The sequence below is a fragment of the Hemicordylus capensis genome, chromosome 3 (assembly GCF_027244095.1).
Source record: "Hemicordylus capensis ecotype Gifberg chromosome 3, rHemCap1.1.pri, whole genome shotgun sequence".
Classification (NCBI taxonomy): Eukaryota; Metazoa; Chordata; class Lepidosauria; order Squamata; family Cordylidae; genus Hemicordylus; species Hemicordylus capensis.
Window position 1 is genome coordinate 339,752,810 of NC_069659.1, and position 26,230 is coordinate 339,779,039.

Below are 26,230 nucleotides of genomic sequence, written 5' to 3' on the forward strand. Positions count from 1 at the left end.
AACCTGCTTTGGCATCCTTCTGCAAGGAGGTTTCCTTGGCCATTATGACACTTCCGTCCCGTCCTTGCAATTCCTTCCTTTGTCCGGCACTGGGTAGTGGAGCACAGGTTGATCCCTCAGGCCAACAGTTTAAGACCTTCTATGACATAATGTGTTCAGTAGTAATGATACTCCAGATATATAACAAATAGTAATGATCATCTCCAGTCCCGTGCACAGCCCTAATTTTTAACCTCCAGGAAAATAGGTAAGGGAAATCCTGAGTCCCAGTTTTTTCCCCTATTATCTTTTTTATGTACTGAAGAAAGGAAAGGTTGCCATTGTCTTCCTTGCAGGTATTCATGTTTTTAAATTACTCCCTTAATAATTAAATGAAATTGCTCTTTGTTAAGATGTCTGTAATTACTACGTATTAACATGCAAAGATTCTATGCTGAAGTGATGCTCCAATGTAAGGCATTCATTAGCATTTACAACTCACTTCCGGAATGATGATTACACTTTAATTTAACTCCTGTGTATATATGCTTTGATGACAGCTAGTGTTAGTGATTCACATGTGATGCTGAACACAGGCACACTTTCTATCTGTACCATGCATTTGTACTCACAATTGTATCCTGGTTCACTTTTAAAATGAATACAGGTACAGTCATTCACAGAAACACATGTACTAGAGTACAGAAATGTGGACCCTCATACAATGTAATGTCTGAATAAGACTTGTATGTGAAACACTCAGAAGCTTAGTGTTATTTATTGTGCAACTACTGTAATCGACTCGATGAAAGATACTGATTTAACTATTTTGGAAACCTGTCTTAATTTTTGAAGAAAACTACTGTGCTTCCGCTCTTGATACTGTAATGGGAGGTGGAATTCTTGCAGACGATAAAGGCAATATATTTTATATTGCATTGTAGCCTGCCTCTTTTGCTTTATGATGTTTACACTAAGGATAGCTTTCGGGCACAGAAATATGGAATCATCAGTTTGGAAGGAAGGATAATAGAATTCTGGCTTTCTCTCCTGAGACATTTTTTACGCAAGCTCTTTACATTTCACCAGAGCTTTTGATGGCAGAGTTAGGAGCCAGTTTTACATTTGAAAACAAGGTCCAAATGCCAACAATAACCGAACGTCATCAAGATTGACTACACTGAACTTGCTGGATGAGGCGAAAACCGATAAAATACTAATCCTATCTTGTGGGATTTCACTCCCTGCTGGAACTAATCTCATTAAGTTAAAACCACCTGAGGCTTAAGAGAGCGACAGACACTGCTGTGAGAAATTCTATTTATCCCAACCAAGAGAAGAAGATGGGGGGAGCAGAGTGTATACCTTCCTTTTGACTTTGCCGGTCTCGAATTACCAGGTCGTTTGTATCCCTTGGGAAAGTTATTATATCATCCAGCCACACAATTATGTATCTTATCTAAATTCCAGTTATATGCCTGCTCTGTTTCATGGTTTGACATTTTTTAACCACCCCTTTTGAAATAAAATAATGATTGGAATCCTAATATAAGGAAATGGTGGTTGATGACTTCAAAATAAACAAGGTTCTTCTTTTGGAGTTAGCGATAACCTTCCCTCAAGTGGAAGCACAGGATGAAAAAATGCTTTGTCATTTCGCAGTGTGTCCTTGAGAGAAAAGAGGGGGGAATCATTGACTCTAAGGCTATTTAAGGAAAATTATTTATTTATTTTTATTTATTTGATTTATATACCGCCTTTCTAAAAATGGCTCAGGGCGATTTACATCAAAATAGAAACAATTAAACCTTAATTAACAATTAAAATCAAAACCAAATCAATTAAACAATTAACATCATTTAAAGATTAAAATCATTAACATTAAAATCATTTAAAACCAACATTAGAAATTTAAAAATATCGATCTAATTAAAAGCCTGGGTGAATATTTGTGTCTTCAGTGCCTTTTTTAAAGTTGCCAGAGGTGGGAAGCATCTTATTTCAACAGGGAGAGCATTCCAAAGTCCAGGAGCAGCAACAGAGAAGGCCCGTTCCTGAGAAGCCACCAAACTATTTGGCAGCAACCGCAGATGAGCCGCTCCAGATTATTTTAACAGGAAGTGGGGCTCAAGGTGAAGAAGACGTTCTCTTAAATCCCAGGGCCTAAGTTGTTTAGGGCTTTATAGATAATAACCAGCACCTTGTATTTTGCCCAGAAACATATTGGCAGCCAGTGTAGTTTTTCAACACAGGAGTAATATGGTCTCTCCTAAATGACCCAGAGACCAACCTGGCCACCGCATTCTGGACAAAATGCAGCTTCCGGACTATGTACAAAGGCCACCCCACATAGAGTGCATTGCAGTAATCCAGCCTAGCAGTTACCAGTATATGTACCACTGTTTTGAGGTTGTTCATCTCAAGAAATGGATGCAGCTGGCGAATCAGCTGAAGCTGATAAAAAGCACCTCTGGCCACCACCTCAACCTGGGACATCAGGGAGAGGTTTGGATCCAGAAGCACCCCAGACTGTGTACCTGTCCCTTCCAGGGGAGTGTGACCCCATCCAGAACTGGCAGATCAAAATTGTCTCCCAAGTTCTGACCCTGCACAATAAGTATCTTCATCTTATCTGGATTCAGCCTCTGTTATCCCTCATAGAGCCCATTACTGCCTCCAGGCAGGCATTTAGGGAGATTATGCCTTCTCCTGATGATGTTCACATGGAGAAATAGATTTGGGTGTGATCAGCATACTGATAACACCCTGCACCAAATCTCCTGATGATCTCTCCCAGCAGTTTCATGTAGATGTTAAACAACATCGGAGACAATATGGAGCCCTGAGGGACACCATATAAATGTTCAAATTTGGAAGAACAACAGTCTCCAAGGAACACCATCTGGAATCTGCCTGTGAGGTAGGAGCAGAACCACTACAAAGCCGTGCCTCCCACTCCCAGTCTCCTCAGATGCTCCGGAAGGATACTATAGTCAATAGTCTCGAAAGCTGCTGAAAGATCCAAAATGACCAACAGAGTCACACTCCCTCTGTCAATTCCCAATTGGAGATTATCTATCAGACTGACCAAGGCAGTCTCTACCCCATAGCCCATCTGAAATCCAGTTTGAAATGGGTCTAGATAATCAGTTTCCTCCCAGACCACCTGTATCTGGGAGGCCACCACATTCTCAATCAACTTGCCCAGACATGGAAGGTTGGAGACAGGCCTGTAGTTGCTTAACTCTGAGGGATCCAAGCCAGCCTTCTTCAGAAGTGGTCTAATGATTGCCTCCTTAAGACAAGGAGGCATCCTGCCCACCCTCAGAAAAGCATTTATAATCTCTACCAGGACCTCTACAACAGCCTCCCTGCCAGATAGTATAAGCCATGTAGGGCAAGGATCAAGAGGGCAGGTGGTAGGCTGCATCATTCCGAGAAACCTGTCCACATCCTCAGGAGTCACAAACTGGAATTTATCCAGAGTCATCACATAAGAGGAGCTGCTGGACACTTCGGCATCAGACTCTGTAACAATTGTGGAGTTTGAATCTAAGTTGGCCATAATACGAGATATTTTGTCCACAAAAAACTCATTTAAAATGTCACAGTGAGTAATTGTTGGTTCCAAGTACTGATTCAAGGGGGAAGGAGTGCACATTCTCTGTACACATTCTCTGAACACTCTGCTGGACATGACCTTGTGGACACTATACGGGAGGAAAGGAATTGCTTCTTTGCCACACGTATCGCCTGCGCATAGCTCATCAAATGCACTCTATGTCATAATCTATTGGATTCGAGTCGAGTCTTTCTCCACTTGCGCTCTAGTCATCTACCTCACTACTTAAGCCCCTATAGTTCTTCTGTATACCAAGAGGCCAGTTTGAAGCGGGTTGGAGAGGACATTTAGGAGTGATCATGTCCACTGCCCTGGTGAGTTGATTATTCCAATTCTCCACCAGAGTCTCAACAGGTTCACCAGCAGAGCCAACACTAAATGCTTCCAAGGCTTCTCATAATCCTGTTGGATCTAATAATCTTATTGGGTGGACCATCCTAATGCCCCCCCACCCCTGGGGAGGTGAGACATAGTCGTGAGTCCAACCTTAACCAGATGGTGGTCCGTCCATGACAATTGGGAAATCACAGGAGTCTCCACCAATGGAATACCACCCTGTTCAGAGTGAAAGACCAGATCAAGCGTATGACCAGCAATATGTGTCGGTCCCAAGGCCACTTGGGATAGGCCCATAGTTGTCATGGCCACTATGAACTCCTGAGTCGCTCCAGACAAATTGGTCCCAAAGTGAACTTTTAAGTCCACCAGCACCACAAGCCTGGGGGACTCCAACAACAAATCTGAGACCAAGTCCATCAGCTCAGTTAAGGACTCCGTTGAGCAGCGGGGTGATCAGTACCCCAACAGAAGTCTCAGTCTATCCCTGGTCCCCAAACTTAGGTACTATACACTCATTTAATATGGTCAGACACTTTGACCTAGCAAGGGAGAGGTTATTCTTATAGACCACAGCCATTCCACCTCCCCAACAATGTCCCCTCCCCTGCTCCTCAATAAAGTATCCTCAACAAGTAGTATAGATACTAGTAACTGAATCAGAAAATATCAAACAGAGATGGAAGGAGAATACTGAAAATCTGTACAGCAGGGATGTCAACATTCAAGATACTCTAGAAGATATTCCCTACTTGCAAGAACCTCTTATATGGGAAGATGAAGTTAGATCAGCACTCTCATTACCAAGTTGGAAGGCTTCAGGAATTGATGGAATGGCTACAGAAATATGGCAGGCAACAGAAAAAGAATCAGTCAAGGCTCTAACCAAACGATGCCAGCAAATGTGGAGAATGACACAATGGACAACAGATTGGAAGAGGTCAGTCTACAATATCCCTACCAAGGAAAGGAGACTTAACAGATTGCACAAAACATCACACACTATCCTTAATTTCACATGCTAGCAAAATAATGCTCAGGATCATCCAACATAGATTATAGCCCTACGTAGAAAGGGAAATGCTGGATGTTCAAGCTGATTTCAGAAAAGGCAGAGGAAAAAGAGACATCATTGCCGATGCATGCTGGATAATTGAGAAAGCCAAAGAATACCAAAAAGAAGTCAATATGTGCTTTATTGACTACACAAAAGCCTTCGATTGCATCGACCATGTCAAGTTGTGGAATAGCCTTAGGAAAATGAGTGTCCCAGAACATCTCATTTTTCTCATGAGAAACCTGTACACAGGGCAGGAAGCCACAGTCCAGATGGAACATGGTGAAACAGACTGGTTCCAGATCGGCAAAGAGTAAGATAAGGCTGTCTACTTTCTCCTTATTTATTCAGCTGCTGAACATTTATTCAGCATGCTGAACATATACTGAGAGAAGCTGGAATGAAGGAAGATGGACGTGGTTTTAAAGTTGGAGGAAGAAACATCAATAACTGCTCTACCCTGATGACACTACTCTGATAGCTGAGAATGTGGATGGTCTGCAAGCTCTAGTAATGAAAGTCAAGGGGCACAGTGAAAAAATGGGACTACATCTAAATGTAAAGAAGACTAAACTAATGACAACGGGTACAACAACCAGCCTCAGAACTGACAATGAAGACATTGAAGTGCTGGATAGCTTCTGCCTTTTAGGATCAACCATCAACAGTAAAGGATCTAGCAGTCAAGAAATACAGTATGCCACAGACTTGCACTTGGTAGGGTAGCAATGAAGGCCTTGGAAAGGATATTTAGATTGCTTGACGAGTCTATACTTAACAAAGATTAGAATCATTCAGACAATGGTTTTTCCTATGACACTCTATGGATGTGAAATCTGGACTTTGAAGAATCAAGATCAAAAAAGTATTGATGCTTTTGAACTTTGGAGAAAGACTTTTGAGGATACCATGGACAGCCGGGAAAACAAATAAATGGATCATAAATCCAATCAATCCAGAATTTTCACTCGAGGCACAAATGATCAGGCTCAAACTATCTTACTTCAGACACATTATGTGATGACCCAGCTCCCTTGAGGAGTCCATAATGCTGGGGAAAGTTGAAGGAAAGAGAAGAGGATGACCAGCAGCAAGGTGGCAGAGGCGTATCTAGGGAAAATAGCGCCTAGGGCAAGCACTGAAATTACGCCCCCTGTCCAAGCATCTGACACCCATCTTTCAGATAACTTTACCATAATATCAGCTCAAAAATACAAGTCAGGCTCGTTAATCTTTTAATCTTTCAAAAACTATTTAGTAGTGGACTTAGCCAGATCAAAAAATGCTGGAAAACTACAAATTTAAGTATGCTGGGGCTCATGAAATACCCAAATACTATGTAGAGGTGTACTTGGAAAACTAGAAGTGCCTGTCTAATTCTCTACTATGCATTGTAGCATCACTATTACATAAGTTTTAAAAATCAATGGAGAATTTGACTTTTCCCAGATACTCTGAAAATAATTAAAGGATATGCAGAGTAAACTGTGTCACTGCTTGGAATATATTCTAGTCTTTCAGAAAGACAGTTAAAATGAGAGAAAGAGAGCAAGAAACTCCCAGTGGGCCTTAATATTAAGGATTTCACACTGATTCAAAGACAACTCACCATTAATAGCCATATTAGCAAGACATCACATTTAACTCACTTATCACAAGAAGCAAAGTAAGAGCAAATGAATACAATCCTAGCTCATAAGCGTCAGCTCAGTATTCACAAGCCCTGATTCTCTGTACATAGTGCCAATCTGAATAAGTGTACAGTGTCTTATATTATTTTAATTTTTTAATTTTTTTTTAAACTGTAGCCCCTTTGGGGGGCTTCCTAAAGTCTTGGGGGGGGGGTTGCAAAGGTTCCCCCTCACCCCGCTGGCCTCTAGGCCCTCACAGGTACCATCTGAGCATGTGCGGTGGACAATTTAAAAAATAATCTTTTTTTTTTTTAAAAAGGCCACTGAAAACAAAATGGCCACTGCGCATGCTCAAATGGCCTCTGTAAGGCCTGGAATGACCTAGGGCCTCACAGAGGCCATTTGAGCATACATGGTGGCCATTTTGTTTTCGGCAGCCATTTTTTAATTTTTTAATTTTTTTTACAAAATGGCGCTTCCCTTCAGGTGGCGCCCGGGGCACATGCCCTGCCTGCCCCACCCTAGATATGCCCCTGCAAGGTGGATGTACTCAATTATGACAGCAATGAATGCACCACTGAGAGACCTTAACAGCCAAGTTGATGACAGATAATCCTGGAGAGAATCTATCTAGGTGGTCGCTAAGAGTCAACACCAACTTGATGGCACTTAATCAATCCATTATATTGCAAGGGAAAATGCAATGACTTGTGCTAAGGGTGAAATAGACCCCACAAAATGCTGCCATAATGGTCTAATCACACTTTGGGGCCATTCACATGACCTACGGGGTGGGCGTGAAAAGGGAAGGCCTCACAAACAATGCCTTCCCCCCAGATGATCGACCTGTCCTTGGTGGGACCGCAGAGTGCAGAGCAGGGCAAATCGTTCTGAGGCCGAGACTCATTGTCCCTGCCTATGAGCATCCCACAGTGCACCAAACATCGAGTGTAGTGCACTGGGGGATTCCTCAAGGGAACGGGCACACTAGGCGTCCGTCTCTGTGTCAGTGCAAGCAGCGCATACTGACATATGATTCCGGAAACTGGGTTAAGGGTGTGCTTGCGCCCTAAACCTTGCCTATGAGCTGGGCTTCGGGGCTGGGTTTGGGGCCACAGCACCTCCGGGATCCACGGGAATCCCAGCAGTTCTCATAGGCAGCCAAGCCCAGGCTTGTCTGCCTAAGTCTAGGCTTGGCTGCTCATGATAACAGCCTCTTCATGCCCACAGATGCTTAGAACCTGTTACAATCATATCTTGTAGGGGGGTGGGGAGCACAGAGACTGAACACACACAAAAATCTTTCCTTGATACCAAATGCTCATGGTTCTCAAACATGACTACAAGAGTGGGGTGGGGGGGGGTTGGCGGGGGGGATGTGTGTGTAAAAATCTTAACCTAATTAAGGTGATCCTGACCTGGAAGATGGAGTTGCACCACAGTGAACACAAAGTTTTATGATATTTTAACTTCTCATATGGGGTACAATTGATGCCATTTTTGACCAAAACCCAGCCATTTTTGACTCTGTGACTAGCTAGTAAAATGTGATGCAGCACAAGTTGCCTGATCCAGCTAGGAGAACACTCTGTGCTTGTCTCAGGACTGCCGCATGCTTCTGCTTTCTTCTCGTTGCTCTGTCATATAGCCTGTTTTGCCTACAGTTTTATTATTTTCTAGCTTACTTTCCTTAAGGAAAGTAAACTTATGAGATCACGCAGCATTCTGTGTTCGTCTGTGTGTCCATCTCCCCCCATCAACTTCGCAGGGCCTGGACCAATATGAACCAAAATGGGTACAGTTGTAGGGACACATAGGGACACCTCAATGGCATAGTTTGTGATGATGTCATCCACCTTGATTCAAAATGCTAGACATGTAACTGTTTGAGGCACAAGTGGGCTAACCTGTGGACCATCTAACTGATTCTAACCCAATTTGGTGCAGTTGTAGTGCACAAAACTACTATCACAAAACTATAGACACAAAACTACTATCTCAATGGTGTTGTTTTTTAATGATGTCATCCACCCCAATTCAAGATGGTAGACATTTGAACGTTTAAGGCTGAAGTGGGCTAACTTGTAAGGATGGCAATTATCAATTATGATTATAGTGAAAGGAAAGTAGGCAGATTAGTTTTTACCCGAACATCTTGTTAACTTCTCATATGACCCAATTTTCAACCAAAACCCAGCTACTTTTGGCTCTGTGACTGACTAGTAAAATGGGGATGCAGCACAAGTTGCCTGATTCAGCTAGGAGGAGCAAGCAATGGGCACTCAGTCCTTGTTTTGAGGCAGGCACATGCTTCTGCTTTCTTCTTCTTGTTCTATCATGTAGCCTACAGTTTTACCACCCCTGCAACTTGCTGTGATTGCGCTCTTCATTCCACCATGTAAGGCTTGGCATGGGAGAGGGGCAGTGAGACTGAAAGCAACCAAAGCTGACTGATAAAGCAAGGAGAGAGAAGGGCAGAGTGCATGCTGGGAAAGGAGCATGCAATGGCCCTTAGCCTGGTGTGGTGTGGTGGGGAGGAGTGACCATCTGATCAGCTGGCTAGAGAACATGGGTGCAGGTGAGTCTTCAGCAGTATCCCCAGGGAGGGTGCAACTACCACAGTGGGAGGTTGGATGGGGTGCCTACACTCACCACCTGAGGCCATCAGCTCATCGTGTCTGCACATGTGCTTCTTTTGCCTGCGTGCTCATAGAGAGACCAGTGTTAGGATGCCGGCCATAGGTTGCCACCTAAACTATGCTTTGTACTGACTCTCCAAAGCAGTGTTGCAGAACAACTTGGAAAAGGACTCATTCCCATAGGGTCAAACTTTGGTTTGGTGTTGTCAATAAGCTTTGGTGTATTGGAAGAAAGCATCAGAACTCCGCAGTAATGGTGCTTCATTATTTCAAAGCAACGGTTTCAAAAGTCGGGCCCTTTAAAACACACTGAGTTAATCGCTGGCCTGTAGGGGCAATAATTAGTCAGGAGCAATTGTAGACCAATTAGAGTACTAAGACATGAGAACTTAAAACCCATCTTTCTTGTCTCAGCTTGATGGCTTATGAATTGATGGCAGACAAAAAGGGGGGATATTAAGGCAACCCACAGAATAATTATCACTGATTTACTAGAGTAAAAGGCTGAATAAAACACAATTTAAAGGCTTGGAGTACTACTCTTCCCTGTGATGTTAGGAGAATGTCACTTTTGTATGGTTCAAGTGTGCCATGGCATACTGGCCACTCTGCCACACACACACTCTCTCTCTCTCTCTCTGACAGCTGCAAAGGCAGGGAGTTCCTCACTTTTGCAACGGAGTCACCCCATAATGCAGCGGGAAGGACTTTCCCCCTTCCCAATGCATAAAAGAGCAAGTCACTCAGCTGCAAAAACCAAGAGTTAAAACTCCTAAACCAAATCTATCTTCCACATCATCTCAAAGTTATGTAAATAACATACTTGTGTACATGTGCCAAATGCTTGGGGGGGGGCAGTTTTTTCTAAATGTACTTTGGGGGGGGGATATATTCCTTAGCAGCAAAGTTGGTCCTACTCTGTGCAATTTCTCTCGTACCATTTTCTTTTCCTGCATTGCAGGATCCCAGCCAGTAAGAAAACACACATGAGCAGCATTCCATCTTGATGTTAGATCTGGCTGGATAGCCTTGCCAGAGAAGGCAAATGAAATAGCGCTGGCCTCACTGTGGTTCCCTGTGGTGCTGTGGCAACTGGGCAATGCCCACTGTTATCCAAGGCTGCACTGTGAGTGCTGTTTCATCACGTCTTGCTGTGTAGAAAGAGTCACCTGGCTGCTTTAGCTTTGTAGGGATGTGCTTCCTTGCCTCCACACAAGAGATGGGCATTTTTGTTCTTATTTCTGAACGAAAAGAAAAAGATTGTCCCCTTGGTGCAGGGGATGGAAGATTTCATGAAAAGAGCCCTCCCACATTTTTGCTCAGGACTACTATTAATTAATTAATTAAGTTTCTAGACCACCTCATCCAAAGGCTCTGGGTGATGCAGAACAAATTTTAAAAATGTAAAAACAAGCCCCATTTAAAAACACACTGCTTAAAATAATATAAAAACAATTTTAAAACAATTCAGAGCCATTTAAAACCAAGTAAAATACTTAAAAACAATTTAAAAACCTTGGAAGGCCAGGCCAAACAAGTAAGTTTGTAGGGCTCTCTTGAAGGCCAACAATGAGCCTAAATTACAGAGCTCTGCCAGGAGTGTAATCCACATCGCGCATGCACACCGGCCACTTCTGGTCTGATGCTGGCCAAGGTGGCAAGAGGGTACACTGCCACCCCATGCTAGTGATTTTGGACACAGTGCTGGTGGGGGAAATGTGGTGGTTAAAGGTAATCCCCCCCCCGCTGCTTAAAGGTAATCCCCCCACCGCCGCTGCTGAACCATTCTTTTGCTGGTTCATGTACATCCCTATTTATAAGTCCTTCCCTTAAACAAAGATAGTTTTCCACAACCAGAAATTGGTCTCAGTGCAAATCCAAACCTTATTTCTGGTTAGAACTCCATTATTACTATACAGTATTTTTATTATCAAAAAAATTGTATGGTGCTTTTCAGCAACAACAAACTTTTTACATAGCAAAAAGTATGAGAAAATGGTTCCCCATTCCCAAAGGACTCAGAAAATGGTTCCCCATCTCCAGGGTAGGAGGAAAACCTGGGTAGGAGTTATTGTGTAGAAGCAAGGTAGGAGGAAAGCCTGGGTAGCTTTTCCTCCTACTTTGCTCTCACAAAATAACTTCTGCCCACATTCTCCTCTTACCTTGCTTCCACACAACTAAAAATTGGGAGCACACACTGCTTCCAGACCTGGGTAGAAGATGGTTCTTGATCGTGTGAATGACCTCAAAATCTTTAAAACACATGAAGAGGGTGGCAGAGTGGGACGCAAAAGCCACTTGAGGGATACAATTCTGGCCTGAGCTGGTTGCTCTCCTCCTGCTAAATATCAGAGAGCCACAACTTTAAAAGATGCCTCTTTGCCCAGTGAGCAGGCCATGCATTGCTTAACCTTGCTCACACCCAGACCACTGCTGCACTAGTGCAACAAGCAAAGATGCACCCATGTAAAAAGGTCATGTAGCTGTGCAGATACCCAAAGTGATTCCACCCTTTACACCTTGGTTCACTTGCATGAGTGTTGCACTTGTGTAGTAGGGCTAGCGGATAGATTTGCATCATACCCTGCAAGATAGGAGGACTGAGGCAAATGTTTCACAGCAAGAGGCATCCCACAGGTTGTAGAAGCACAACCTGTTGCACCAGTGCAGCACCAGTCTGGAACCTAAGCTCCCAACTTAGTTGAACTTAGTAGAACATCCTTGCAGTAGTGCAACATTCGAGTACTAGTGCAGCATTAGTCTAGATGACAGTGTGCATGCGTGCATGCGTGTATTAGTTAAGAAGAGCCCGAATGGGCTCGGGGAGGGGAGCGGTTCACCTTAAAAGCAGGGAAAACCGGTTCAGTGGGGAGCAGTTCCTTTAAAAAGCCGGTAAGCAGGTTCTTACCTGTCCCTGCGCTGCACCACCACTTTTCCGGGCGCAGTTCTCCCTCTACAAAAAGCCACATGTGTTTTCAGCGCTGCTCCCTGTGCACGGCGTTAGCATGCACATGGATGCCGCATGCAGGGAGCAGCGTTGAAGCCATGTGCAGCCTTTTGTAGAGCGAGTGCCACACCTGGAAAAGTGGTGGAGCAGTGCAGGAGCAGGTCAGGACCCGCTTACCTGCTTTTAAAGGGAACTGCCCCGCAGAACCGGTTTGGCTGTGGGCGCCCGAGCAGTTTCGGTGCTTCCCTAAGGAGGCACTGAACCAGTTTGTGCACATTGTGTGTGTGTGTGTGATGGGACACAGGCCTGACAGTAGGGCTGCCAGGGACGATGATGAATGAGGAGAGCCAATAGGAGCACACTGGCTAGCAACACCTCCTGTCAGTGAAGTCCCTGGCCATGCGCTCTAGGTCTATGTGAGTGTATTGCTTGTCTGCAGAAGGCAATGCTGAATGTGCTGAAAAATCCTCCAAGTGATGTGAAATTCTGTGGATTCAGGGTTCCTTATCATTTAAGGAACCCTCCGTGCATTTGGGCTGGTTCCTGTAGACAAGTGCTGGATGTTCAGAATGTGGCCGGCGAGTGCATTGATGCAAGAGGCATAGCTATCCAGTGTGTTCCCATCTGCCCCCACACAGACCTAACATCTGATGAGCATTTCAGCCAGCTAAGATTCCTGTGGCATTCATATCACATTGAGGGTTGTTTCTCATTTTCCCTGTAAGGGAAACCACCTATAAGGGAAATTCCTGGTGGAATTATAAACTCCTCGGTAATAGCAATGAAAAGATATACTTAATCATAACTGAAAGATTTGGGCAAGTGCTTCATTTTAACACCTAGTGTTGAGAGAGAGAGAGAGAGAGAGAGAGCGCCTCCAAACACTGATTATTCTGCAAGGTGGGTTGTATGTTCCTATGCTAATTCTGAGTATAAGTCCCCTGCTAACTGAGCAAATAGGCACCTTTTAAAAGCAGCTCTATCCAACCTCAGAACAGCATCCCTCCAGTGGCTGATGCTCATGTCTTATGTTCCTTTTGTGGACATATTTTTATGTTTTGTTGCAGTCAGGAACCATTTTATTTTATTTTATTTTATTTTATTTTATTTTATTTTATTTTATTTTATTTTATTTATATCTATGTAAACCGCTTTGGAAATTTTTGTTGAAAAACGGTGTATAAATATTCATCATCGTCATAATGAGTAGCATGCCAAAGACCTCATTTTCTTCCACAGAATTGCTTCCTGAGTAAGATAACTCACACCTTAGCAAAATGGGAGGAATTGTGCTAGAAGATCATCAATGTTCTGTACCATTTACATTTTGTTGAAATGCTACTTGGTGAGATTTTGTAAGAATCATTATTAGTGGAAGAGGAGATGGACTTGAAGCAGGGCACAAGGAAGAAGAAATGGAAAGTGACATAAGGGCGAAGTGGGGTTTCTGTACATCAAATGCTTTTCCAAATTAGGGGGATGGGAGGCAAAGTGTTGAATGGACAGAGGGGAAAAGTGTTAGAGTGGTTTTAACGCAGAATCTCATTAAAGCAGCTGTCAGAGTTCCTCTCTTTTGCCATCACCTCCTCGGTTCCGTAAGAGGCAACTGTCGTTTTGAGTGAGCGTCCTGCCAAAGTGGCATTTACAAATAAATGAAAAATGTCACAATTGATTTTGCTCCTTTTGGAGGACTGTGTGTCAGCTTTGTCACAAACTGTCTTTGTTACTTTTTCTTTCAGATTTCTTCAGGTGGACGTTGAAAATAGCTTTTGATGGTTCTGGACCTTTTTAATTTGACCCACAGTAAGTTTGTCTCTGACCTTCCATTACTATCCATGTAACAATTGGAGGGCCATTGGAGGGCCATTGGAGAGGGGTTCTCATCCTTTGCTTAGCCTCCCTGGGACCAGCGAAAGAAAAGCAATATTGTGCTAATGTTGTTACCTGCAACAATCCTTATAGCAAAATGATACCAAAAGGTGATATTTTATAACTTTTTCCAATTTGAAGTGTTGCAGGTATTGTTTGGAGGATATTGCAAACAACAGCTGTTTTCTCTTTCTCTCTCTGTCTCACCCCCTCACTTTCAGTCTTTTAAAAAATTCCTGCATGTGTAATATTCAGCTCTTCAAATTGGTGGTTCTTTTATGATGCATTTTGTTGTTGAAGATTAGCTCTGTACTTTTCATTCCTTGTAAATAATGGAGAAAGGGAAAGTCATATTAAAAGAATAGAGAAGAATTGGTGTGTTTAGGTTATTGTTTATTTCTCATATTTATACCTTGCCTTTCAACCAGTTCAGTTCCCAAGTGCCTTGAAAAGCTAATAAAATAAAGATAATTTTTTATTTATTATTAAAACTTTTATACTGCCCTTCCAAAAGGCTCAGGGCAGTTTACATTAAAACACCATTAAAATCAGTTAATAAATAAAACAAAAATAAATAAAATCCAATCAAACAAAACAGCCACAACAGCAAGATGGTGCCTGAAAGTCTTCACTCCTCTTTTATAAGCCTGAAGCAACTGGCCATAAGCTCCCTACAAAGGGGGCATGTGCCACAGGAAAGGCGAGGAGAGCTGGTCTTGTGGTAGCAAGCATGACTTGTCCCCTTACCTAAGCAGGGTCCACCCTGGATGCATATGAATGGGAGACTAGAAGTGTGAGCACTGTAAGATGTTGCCCTCAGGGGATGGAGCTGCTTTGGGAATAGTATTTAGGTTCCAAGTTCCCTCCTTGGCTTCTCCAAGATAGGGCTGAGAGAGACTCCTGCCTGCAACCTTGGAGAAGCTGCTGCCTGTCTGTGAAGACAATACTGAGCTAGATAGACCAGTGGTCTGACTCAGTATATGGCAGCTTCCTATGTTCCTATGTTCCTAAAGGCATATACGTACTGAGGCTGACTGTACTACTGACATTAATTGTCAGCGGCTCTCCAGGGTTTCAGGCAGGAGTATTTTTCAGCTCTTTCTGCCAAGGACTGAAACCTTCTGCATGCAACATGTACACTCTACAACTGAGCTGTGGCCCTCTCCCTAGGTGCTGCAACAAGAAGGCCCTAGAACACCAACAGGCTCTAGACCCCAGCTACAACATTTTAGATGGGTGGGTGGGTGCATAGCAGAGGCTCTGTTGCTACCTCCAAGGCCCATAGGGGGACAGTCATTTACCTGTTCAGGCCTCTGCCCCCAGACCATAAGGCTTTCGTAATCAAGAGAAGCATTTTGACTAATACCTTTTTAGAGTTGGAAGGGACCTTGGGGGTACTTTAGTCCAACCCCTTCAGCATCATTGTCAGATGGCCATATAGCACTAGCAATAGCAATAGCACTTACATTTATATACCGCTCTATAGCCAGAGCTCTCTAAGCGGTTTACAATGACTTAGCATATTGCCCCCAACATTCTGGGTACTCATTTTACTGACCTCAGAAGGATGGAAGGCTGAGTCAACCTTGAGCCCCTGGTCAGGATCGAACTTGTAACCTTCTGGTTACAGGGCGGCAGTTTTACCACTGCGCCACCAGGGGCATATGCAGGGGTGGAGCCACCACTGAGCGGACAGGTTCCAAGAACCCAGCGGCGAGCCACAGAAGGGCTGCATGAGCCCTCCAGAGTTCATTCCCAGCCAGCAAAGGGAAATTAATGCACTCAGAATTTGTTGGCTGGGAATGAGCTCTGGAAGACTTGTGTGGGCCCTCCTGAGACCAGGCCATGCCCCTTTTGCATGAGACATCATGTGCCCATGGGCATGGCCCCATCCCTGGAGGGCCCATGCGAGCCCTCCAGAGTTCATTCCCAGCCAGTTCACATGGGCCCTCCAGTGATCGGGCCACGCCCAAGTGCTCATGATGTCATGTGCAAGGAGTGTCTCTGGTGCATGCAGTGAGTGCATGGTGGGGCTGTTGGGGCAGAACCTGTGCCTCCGTTCACTAGTTCTGCCACTGGCCATCTGGCCTCTGTTTGAAAGCCTCCAGTGAAGAGTCCACCACTACAAGAGGCAGACACCGTTAAGAAACTTTTACTAAGGTCTAGCCGAAATCTGTTATAAATTTCAAACCATTAGTTCTAGTCCTGCTCACAGGAACAACAGAGATTAAGTCTGCTCCTCCTTCTATGTAACAGGCCTTCTGATATTTGGAGGCCACTATCATATCTCTCCTTAGCAATGATTTCTTCTTCAGGCTCAACATACCCAGCTCCTTCAACCATTCCTCATAGGACTTGGTTTCCAGACTCCTCACAATCACTGTTGGCTTCCTTTGAACCTGTTCAAGTTTATCCATGTCCTTATTAAAATGTGGTGCCCAGAAGGGTAAGCGTTTGTCAGCTCAGTAGTATTGCATTCATGCAAATGGCATAAATGCAAAAACTGTGCCAAGAATGTTACATAAGAGTAAGCCCATTATTTCCACATGTACTGCTTCAAAATTATAATGCAAAAATAGAGAAAAGCATACCACATTCAGTTTTTTCTGCGCCTTTAGCAGCCAAAAATAAAAGTAAAAGCTAAAAGTAAAAACTTCACAAGTAACACTTGATTAACCCATACAGAACATGAGGGGTCCCCCCCACCCGTAGCAACTGCTGTGCTTGTAATGATAATGCTGAATTTAAAATTTAAATGGATGGCATGCATTTTTCTTGTTTTTCTGCATTTTTAATGCATTTTTGTTGTGAAGCCGAAAAAGCTCTCATTCGGTAATTGGAATGTGCATATGGTAATATCAGTGTGCATATGCAACTCCAGCAGTTTGTTATGGTGACATTATACTTCACTTATGATAGATGCACTTAGAGCAGAGAGTTGAATATAGTAGACAGAAATAAGAAACCAGGGTTAATCTAGGGCAGAGGCTGAAGGTGCCTGGTGCAGCAACCTTGTTGAAGCTAAGTAGGTCTAGGTCTGGTCAATTCCTGAATGAGAGATCCCCTGTATATCCTATGACTTTTGTCTTGAATACCACAGAAAAAAAGGTGGAATACAAATGAATGACTAAATAAACAGGTATCTTAATGCTGTATGGGGCTTTAGTCACACTTTTGAGATTAAATAATGCTGGAAGTTTCTGCTCTTCTGTTGTGGTTATTATATTAACATCAGTATTTACAGTTTTAGTGGTTTTTATTGTATATATGGTATCTTTTGTTGTAAGCCATTTTGGGGAAAATAGCATACAATGCTAAAAATAAATGAGATAAGGAATGTAAACTACTTTATAAGCTTCTCAGAGGGAAAACAGATGCCCTCCTGTCTTAAGCAGGCTGTTATTAGATCTGTTTTGAAGAAGCCTGTGTTGGATCCCTTGGAGTTATAGGCGCATTTCTAATCTACCGTCGTTGGGCAAGGTGATTGAGAAGGTGGTGGCCTCTCAGCTCCAGATGGTTTGGGAAGGAAACATATTATTTAGACACTCTTTAAACCCATTTTCAGGCATGTTATGCGGTGGAGACTGCCTTGGTCAGTCTCATGGATGATCTCCAACTGGGAATTGACAGAGGGAGTGTGACTGCATTGGTCCTTTTGGGTCTCTCAGTAGCTTTTGATACCATTGACCATGGTATCCTTCGGGATCATCTCAAGGAGTTGGGAGGCACTGCTTTGCAGTTGTTCTGCTCCTACCTCTCATGTAAATTCCAGATGGTGTCAATTGAGAGCATATGTATGGAGGCTCCCAATGCTTTTTTGACATCTCCACTGATTTTTTATATCTACATGAAACTGCTGGCAGAGATTATCATGAGATTTGGTGCAGGCTGTTATTATGCTGATGATACACAAATCTATTGCTCCACATTAGGTGGTTCAGTTTGAATTCTTCAGGAAAAGGCATAACCTCCCTAAATGATTGCCGGGAGACTGTAATGGACTAGATGCAGGATAACTGAAGCTGAATCCATATAAGATGGAGGTACTTATTGTGAGGGGTCAGAACTCAAGAGATAATTTTGATCCACCTGTCCTGGATGGGGTTACACTCCTCCAGAAAGAACAGGTGCACAGTCTAGGAGTATTCACCAGATTCCCCTTTACAAGTATAACCACTCAAACCCCCAAACCGGTTCAGTCAAATGGAATGGACTGGTCAGTCGGTTCAATCAAATTGGTTCGGCGACAGGTGGTTCAGTTCGAATTTGAACCAAACCACAGGCTTTGGTTCGTGCACATCCCTACATGCAATCAAGCTTTTCATATGACAAAAACGTGCTTAAACCTTATGTGAAACAAAGAATGTGTGGTTTCTGCTTCTGGAACAGAAAACCATGGGAATTGTGGCATACATGCTTTCAGGAAGGTGCAGGCTATGCCTTTAAAGGAACATTCAGAACATCATTGTTTAAAATGTCTAAAGAGTATAAAATGTGTGGTCATTGGTACTAGCAATGTAATTTCAGTAATGTGTAACATTTATATGTGGCAAGTGGACTTACTTCTCTGGCTAATACTGCAGGAGCTAGTTCCTTGCACATTTTCCCCTATGCACAAAATGGTTTAATTTCTAAACCATTAGAAATATGGAGGAAGAACTTCTTTAGTGTGCGCAAAGCAGCACAGTTGTATGCTGTGATCATAAATGTGCTTGAATGGAAGAAAGTTCCTTTGAGATAAATGGGACTATTTCTTTCCTGCAGCTGTGTTTGGTTGAAAACGTCACCTAGCACAAACCCTTTTGCTGCATTTTTTGATTGCTTATTTGATCTTGTCAATTAATGCTCATTTTCAAATGCTTGTTCAAGTATAATTTTTAATTGCTCATAAAATGCATTTCAAATGCTTTTATAGCAACAATTTGGTTTTAACGGCCAATTATTGCTTCCAAATAAAGTGTTAACAGTTAGAAAGGACCATTGAAACCCTTCTCAGTAGCTTGAAATGAGTGGGAGAGGATTCCCTCACTTGTCAGAGAAAATCTCATGCACAGAGAGCCACATGCTAGGAGTTGTGTGCCGTACATCTGCCATGCCTATTTTTGAAAAGGCAACCTTCACAAAATAGAGATGAGAACCATCCCTATGATTAAACCTCTTCAAGTTCAAGAAAATGTGAGCATGCCAATGTGAAAAAGACTGCAGAACAGTGTTCTTCATTGTAAGGCCTGTGGACCAGTGGTGGCTCCCAACAACCCTAACTCTACCCCCTAATTGTTTATGGGGCTTGTGTGAAACGTCAGGTGAAGCTGAATACAATCCCCCTGGTACCATGCAGAGATGACTAATTCAGCAGTGCTGCACTTTGCACAGTGCTGGGTGGGGTTTGGGAAAGCTACTTTAAGGGAAATCGAGCCCTCTTGAGCCCCCATATCATCGTGGAAGGCACGCACAGAGTGCTGGGGAGAGAAGCCCTTCCCAGCACTCTCCCCACAAAGCTCTTAAGAGAGAGATCTCTCTCTCTCTCTCAAAGGGTCCTCCCAGAACTGAGAAAAGTACAGGACTGTGCAGTAGGAAGTGATTCCCACATGTAATGTTTTTTGCCAGAGTGGTGCCTGCTTGGAAAATAGTGAAAATCATTGCTGTAGAATATGTAAAAGTAAAGGTACAGTGTGCTGTCAGGTCGATTTTGACTCATGGTGCCCACAGAGCCCTGTGGTTGTCTTTGGTAGAATACAGGAGGGGTTTACCATTGCCTCTTCCTGTGCAGTATGAGATGATGCCTTTCAGCATCTTCCTATATCACTGCTGCCCAATATAGTACCAGTGGGGATTCGAACCGGCAACTTTCTGCTTGTTAGTCAAGCATTTCCCTGCTGCACCACTTAAGATGATGTAGAATATGTACATACTATTAACTTAAGCAGAATGACCTGGCTGCAAGCAATACTCAGAGAATGCCCCCTGTCAAGACCTCTATAAATCTCAAAGCATTCCCGTGTTGTTAAGTACGAGGAATCTTATTATAGTCTTGATTCAATTCCTGTCTCTTCTTACTCCAGTTCTGACCGTACTCCTGTTCACTGTGCCTTTCTTAATGTGGAGGCTCATGATGTTTATCCTTTGTGCATGACAGCCATGTTATATATGTAGCAAATAAGGTGGCAGTGTTTTAGAAGTGTCACCATCTTGAATGTTACCAGGTGCATAGTCAATGGACACCAAGCTGAGGAGGGCATTGCTGCTAGTGTAGGTAAGGCAATGCTACAATGAGTTAAAGAAAGCTTTGCTTAAACAGAGGAAGAAGGTAAAGCAGCTTGACAGAAAGAAAGAGGGTGTATGTTCTGAGCATAGGGTGGTGCTTGACAGAGGCATAAGGATGGATGAGGGAAATGATTATAAAACTGCTGCTGTGTCCTGCATGTCTGCCAAATTTGCTCTAGAGCAAAACTGAGCCTGGAATCCTACCCAGGTTTCCTCCTACCTTGCTTCCACACATCCAGAAATTGGGAGCACACACAGCTCCCAAACCTGGGTAGAACACAGTTTTTGATTGTGTGAATGACCTTTAAGTGTTGTAGCCATGACCCTGATGACTATCATCATGAAAGAAGACATGTATATGGAGTGCTGGGAGTTCAGATAGCCTGTTACAATGGAGAGTTCCATTTAGGTGGTGTTATCAGCTACAAACCGTGGTCTGTTGAGTTTATTTATAATGTACCTCCCACATATATGGTAACAACACGAAAGTCAGGCATTTGAACCCTTTTTTGTCCCACCTGCATTGCAATGTGGCATTACAAGGCTAGATTATTTTAGAGGTGGAAGTTAGCAAGTTAGTAATTGCTATGTTGCTTGTTTAGATTTGATAAGAGAGCAAAGCATGATGGTGTGTCATTTGAGGCCAGGAAGGGGGAATTTGGAGAGAGGAAAAAGAAAACACCTGAAGAACAAATTAGTGGTATCACACTTGTTCTTATGTGCAAAAACATGGTTTTTGACTTAATACGCTCAAAATAAAGGAGCAGTGTGCCCTAGAATGTTCTGAACTGCAATTGTGCATGCTGTACAAGTGAAGTCGAGGGTGTGGAGCAGCTCCCACAGACCCCTGTAATAACCCTGATCATTCCCAGCAAGGTGCAGAGTCAGCTGCACTGCTACCATCACAATGTCAGGATGCAACACAGCCAGCTCATTCTCAAAGCTGAGTCGTGACAAGGTGGAGGCACTGTTCGTGGGGGATATGTCTGACTAAGGAGGTAGTGTTCAGTCTTGCCAGATGGGGTTGCAATCCCCTACAAGGATCAAACTCACAGTCTGGGAGTGCTACTTGATACAACTTTGTCACTGGAGACCCAAGTGACCCCTATGGTTCTACCTTTAGCTAAGCTGAAGCTGGTGTGCAAGGTACAATCTCCTAGAAAAAGAGAGCATGGCTATGTGATCCATGCCCTGATAATCCATGCCCAAAATTACTGCATTGTGTTAAATATGAGGTTGCCTCTGAAAATTTTCAGAAACTTCAGTTAGTTAATCAATCATACAGCTGCTGGGCTGCTCACTGAAACTGATTTTAAGTAACATGTTATGCCAGTTCTGAATAGCTTCATGATGCTACTCCATTTCCAAACACAATTCAAAGGGTTAGTGTTTATCTTTAAAACCCTATACAGCAGGTTCTCAAGCTTGGGTCCAGAGATGTTGTTGGATGAAAGCTCCCAAGATCCACAGCCACAATGGCCTCCCTAGTCACAATGGTACTACACCCTCAGAATGCTCTTCCCAGAGAGATTCATCTGACACCCCTCATTTCTGTACAGTGCTAGGTGAAGATCTTTTTTTTTATTTCCTCAGGCCTTATTTAATGTCAGGTGAATTAGAATTTGGTTTTCTTCCACTCTAGAGCTGCTTATGGGACATTAAGGTCACTCACACAGTCAAAAACTGTGTTCTACCCTGGTTTGGGAGCTGTTTGTGTTCCCAGTTTTCGGTTGTGAGGAAGCAAGGTTAGAGGGAAACCTAGGTAGAAGCGATTGTGTGGAAGCAAGGTAGGAGGAAACGCTGCCCAGGTTTTCCTCCTACTTTGTTTTATTTTTTAAAATTAATTTATTATTTATTGTTACATTTGTATACCGCCTTTCATTAAAACAATCCCAAGGCACAATCCCACACAACCGAAAATTGGGAGCACACACAGCTCCCAGATCCAGGTAGGACACAGTTTTTGATTGTGTGAATGACCTCATTGTCTCATTTGGGATGGATAGGGCTAGATCAGAAGCAATACCTCATGTCATGGTTTTGACCTTGTCAGCATTACTTTCTGAGCAAAGTTGGAAAGAATCTGGGTGGCTTATAGGTTATCAGGTATCCATCTCTGATCTAGAAGATGACTCAAGATAACAGGTGAGAATTTAAAAAGTAACAGGAATGCAAAAAGTGTGTCCTGATAACCATAGAAACAACATATAACCTCCCCCCCACCCTCTTCTTTTATTATGGAACATCAAAGTAGAATACTGAACAGTTGCTTATGCACCAAACTTGAATAGAATTTCACGCTGTTATTTTGGAGAGGTTGAACTTCTTAAAAAATGAAGTGATATGTATATGTGTGCAAAGCTGCATTCAAGACACCACAATGCATCATCTTAAAAGGACCCATAAGGCATCCTAATGTTTTCTTTAAAAGTAGTAGCTATTTATTTTCTTTCGGTAGAGCATCACAAGTAATTAAATGGGACCATAACATAATCCTTTAGCACTGCATATTAATTCCAAAGAGAAGTGAGTTAATCTTCTCTGATTGCATGGTAATTCCATGCTCACCATGGTAATACCAGAAGGCTATAAATTAATCCTGAAGAATAACATAGGGTTGTTGTCATTCCCCAGTTCTTTAGACAGCACAGAACTAAAAATGGTCCACAAATTCTCGTGGTGGTGATCCTGGCTGAAGCAGAATTGAAGTGACATTATTTATTTTTGTTATGATCCTCAGTATTATGATCCTATGCATGGAACTGAATTCTAGATTGAAGTAAATGGGATTTAATTGCCCCATTAAATCTAAGGGGAATCATAAGCTTAGAACTTGAAACCGACTGCCCGGCACTGCATGTATCCATAACATTTTCTCTTTCTTTTATTAAAATATGAATAGACTGCTACATCTTTCATTTGTCAGATAACAATCAAATCAATTTACACACATCCAAATGTAAAGCACATAAACTATAGCAAGTTAGTTCTGTTGGGTGGCATTTTAGTAGCTGCATAAATTGTTCAAAATGCAAGGGTCAGCTAAAAGCCTGTCCTCAGTGCTAGACATGTGTTAAACTCTCTTGAGAAAAATACATTTGTCTTATCCAATTATTTGCTTTCCTTTAAAATTCCTCAGATGTTTCACCTGTGGAGAAACCTCCAAATTTGCTGTGAATGTTGTTTGAGGTGAAATCCAATTACAACCTAGGAATGTGTGGGCACTCGCCTAAGAAATGTTGTGAATGGAATGGAAGCCCTTTTGATTTCCTTCAGAATTCCTCAGATGAAATGTCCGCCCCAATTAATTTTGGATTGACAAAAGTTTCAGTGGCAACTGACATTTCTTTGGAAACCTGAGGAAAAAACCCTTCTGTTGAGCTTAAAAGGCACATGGGTCCATATGGGGAGAAGAAGTCTCAAAGGAAGACTCTGCTGCGGAGCTTTAGGACTTTAAAGGTATAGGGAAAATATGTCGATGTAGGTACATAGGTATTCCAGCCACTTCTAACACAGAGAGACAGCTGCATGGGTTCCTTCTGGTGTACTGGGTTTTTTGGAGTCTCTGGGGCTATTCTGAGGATCAGCAAAAATTGGGCTAGCCTACGCTAGCCCGATTTTTGCTGATTGTCAGAACCACTGGGCTCGCAGCCGAGCCCGGTGGTTCTGGAGCGGCTAACCCGCTCCTGTAGCCCGCCCCTTAGCCCGGGTTTGTGGAGCAAGCGCTCCGCAAACCCGGGCGATCTGCTCATGAGTAGCCGCGGCCTGGCTCTGCGCCGTGACTACTCACGAGTAGACCCTGAGCGGGAGGCGAAAAGCCACCTCCCGGCTCAAGGGTCTCCCCAGTATGCCCTGTGCGCTCGCACAGGGCATACTGGGGCTATTTGGGTGCCACGTGGCCCCCGAGCTCCCCAGCCCTTGCTGGCTCCATCTCAGAGCCAGCAATCATGCGGGCGGCCGATCAGGCTACCTAGGGCTCCCTGCCCGCACATGAGTGGAGAGAGTGGGCTTAGCTCGCTCTTCCCACTCACAGCCCCAAACCAGGTCTCACGGATCATGAGACCTGGTCCTCTGTTGTGGGATACAGTTGGGTGATTCAGAAACTGCCGTTTAGAGCAATGGTTTTCTGTTGGCGAGTTGTGGCCCACACAAGTGGGTCATACCAGCACCACCACCACTATTATTTTTATTTGTGGCTTAGGCCTTCTTTGAACAAATGCAAAAGATGGAAGAGAGCCCTTTCTCATGATCAGTGAAAAGGACTTGAGTGCAGCAGTGGGGAAGGCTGCTTAAACTTACCTTCCCCACAGATGACTGCTTTCCACGCACCCCCGATGATTCTTCACTGGCCTAGGCAGCGCAGAGGGTCAGGGCCGGGACATGTTGTCCCAGCGTCCGGAAATCCTGTGCATTGTGGTGATGTTCTCAGCGCTGGCTGGGAGGCTCCTTCTGTGTCAGCACCATGCGGACACGCGAGCACTAGCCCGAGTTAAGGGCGCCCGCATGCCCTTAACCCTGGTTAAACTAACAGCAGGTTTCCTAAGCGGGTTTCCCACCACACCACTGCCAGGAGCTGCCAGCGGTTCTCATGCAAGCCAAGACCAGGCTTGGCTGCCTTAGCCCAGTCTTGACTGTGCATGAGAATAGCCTCAGAGTGTAATAGAAAGGGAGACACAGAGATTAATAAAGCCATGTACAATGAATAGGTCATTGGAGTTAAAGTTAGGTCCCAGGTCTAAAAAAATTGAAGACTGCTCTTTTAAGTGTTCTTTAAAGGCAGCTTTAGTGAGGAAAAAATTCTTTGTGTTCTCTCCCTGCCCCCCATCTGTTTACACTGTACCATGGACTCTTCAATGCTACTGCAGTAACTACAAACAATTATTACTGTCTAATTAGAATAACCTGGTGAAATGAGCAAAAGCCTGGATATTTTAAGCAACGGCATCCAGTCAAGGGACTGAGAGATAGAGAGAGGGCCGCTTTGTGGTTGGCTTTTGCACATCCGTGTTTCCCAAAAGAACAGACTCTGGGAAGAAATGTGGGATGCTTCATTAGAATGGGGAATTTTCTCTTCAAATACGAGACAGCTGACAGACTTAGTTGTGTGGAATAGTGTATATGCATGGAAGGTATCTGGGAGCAGATGTTGGAAAGAAGACAGATGTACTGGTTATCTCTTTCCTCTCCTTCTGGAAAAAAGAAAGCCCTCCCCCATGTTCTGCTTGAATTTGTTTTTTTAAACCCAGCCATATGTTATGGTAGAGAACAAGAAGAAACAGCTGTTAATCCCTGCAGGTTTGCCTGTCTCAGCATTGCCCAGAGTCAGAGGGAGTGTATTTTCTGGTGTAAATGAAGTCTTATGCGTGGGAGAGAACTGATTCATATGAGCACACAAAGGGAGAGTGTTGGGAGTAGAAGATCTTGCCCATAAAATTCAGATTAGAGATGCTGCAAGTCAGGATTTGAGTTCATAGATCAATTGACTTGGAATTAATTCAAGTCAAGCAGTTCATCATTTTGATGGAAAACACATGGTGGAATTTAGCCTTCCAACCCATATGAGTGTGACACCATGTGTCAAAATATTGCATCCTGACACATGCTTGCACAAACCTATTAGCTGGTACTTTATTCACAGCCAGACCAATAGGATCCTAGAGCATGCCCTAGGATGCCCTAGATGTATCATGGTTACATTGCTGAAGCTAAGTAGGTCTAGGTCTGGTCAGTGGTTGGATGAGTGAGCACCTGTGAGTCCCATGTCTACCACCTTGAGTTCCATGATGGAAGAAAGGTGCGATATCCAGACCTGCACAACTTGTAAGCAACAAATCAAAGCCCATCCGCCATGTATGGTGGTCGCTCAGTAAGAGGTCCTGCTTTCAT

The 26,230-nt window shown here is 43.5% G+C and overlaps 1 protein-coding gene and 1 long non-coding RNA gene across 9 annotated transcripts in view; one reads left to right on the forward strand and one right to left on the reverse strand.

The window, feature by feature from the left end:
* The window catches only part of NAALADL2 (N-acetylated alpha-linked acidic dipeptidase like 2), a 1,287,075-nt gene that overhangs the window by 92,903 nt on the left and 1,167,942 nt on the right, over nt 1-26,230 (forward strand). For all 8 annotated transcript variants that reach the window (XR_008319557.1, XM_053310111.1, XM_053310109.1 and 5 more), the window contains exon 2: nt 13,951-14,014. The gene's annotated coding sequence lies outside the window, so the exon portion shown is untranslated. The remainder of the gene's footprint in view (nt 1-13,950; nt 14,015-26,230) is intronic.
* LOC128351029 (uncharacterized) overlaps nt 1-26,230 on the reverse strand; it is a 64,884-nt gene that overhangs the window by 21,925 nt on the left and 16,729 nt on the right. The gene's annotated exons all lie outside the window — the stretch shown is intronic.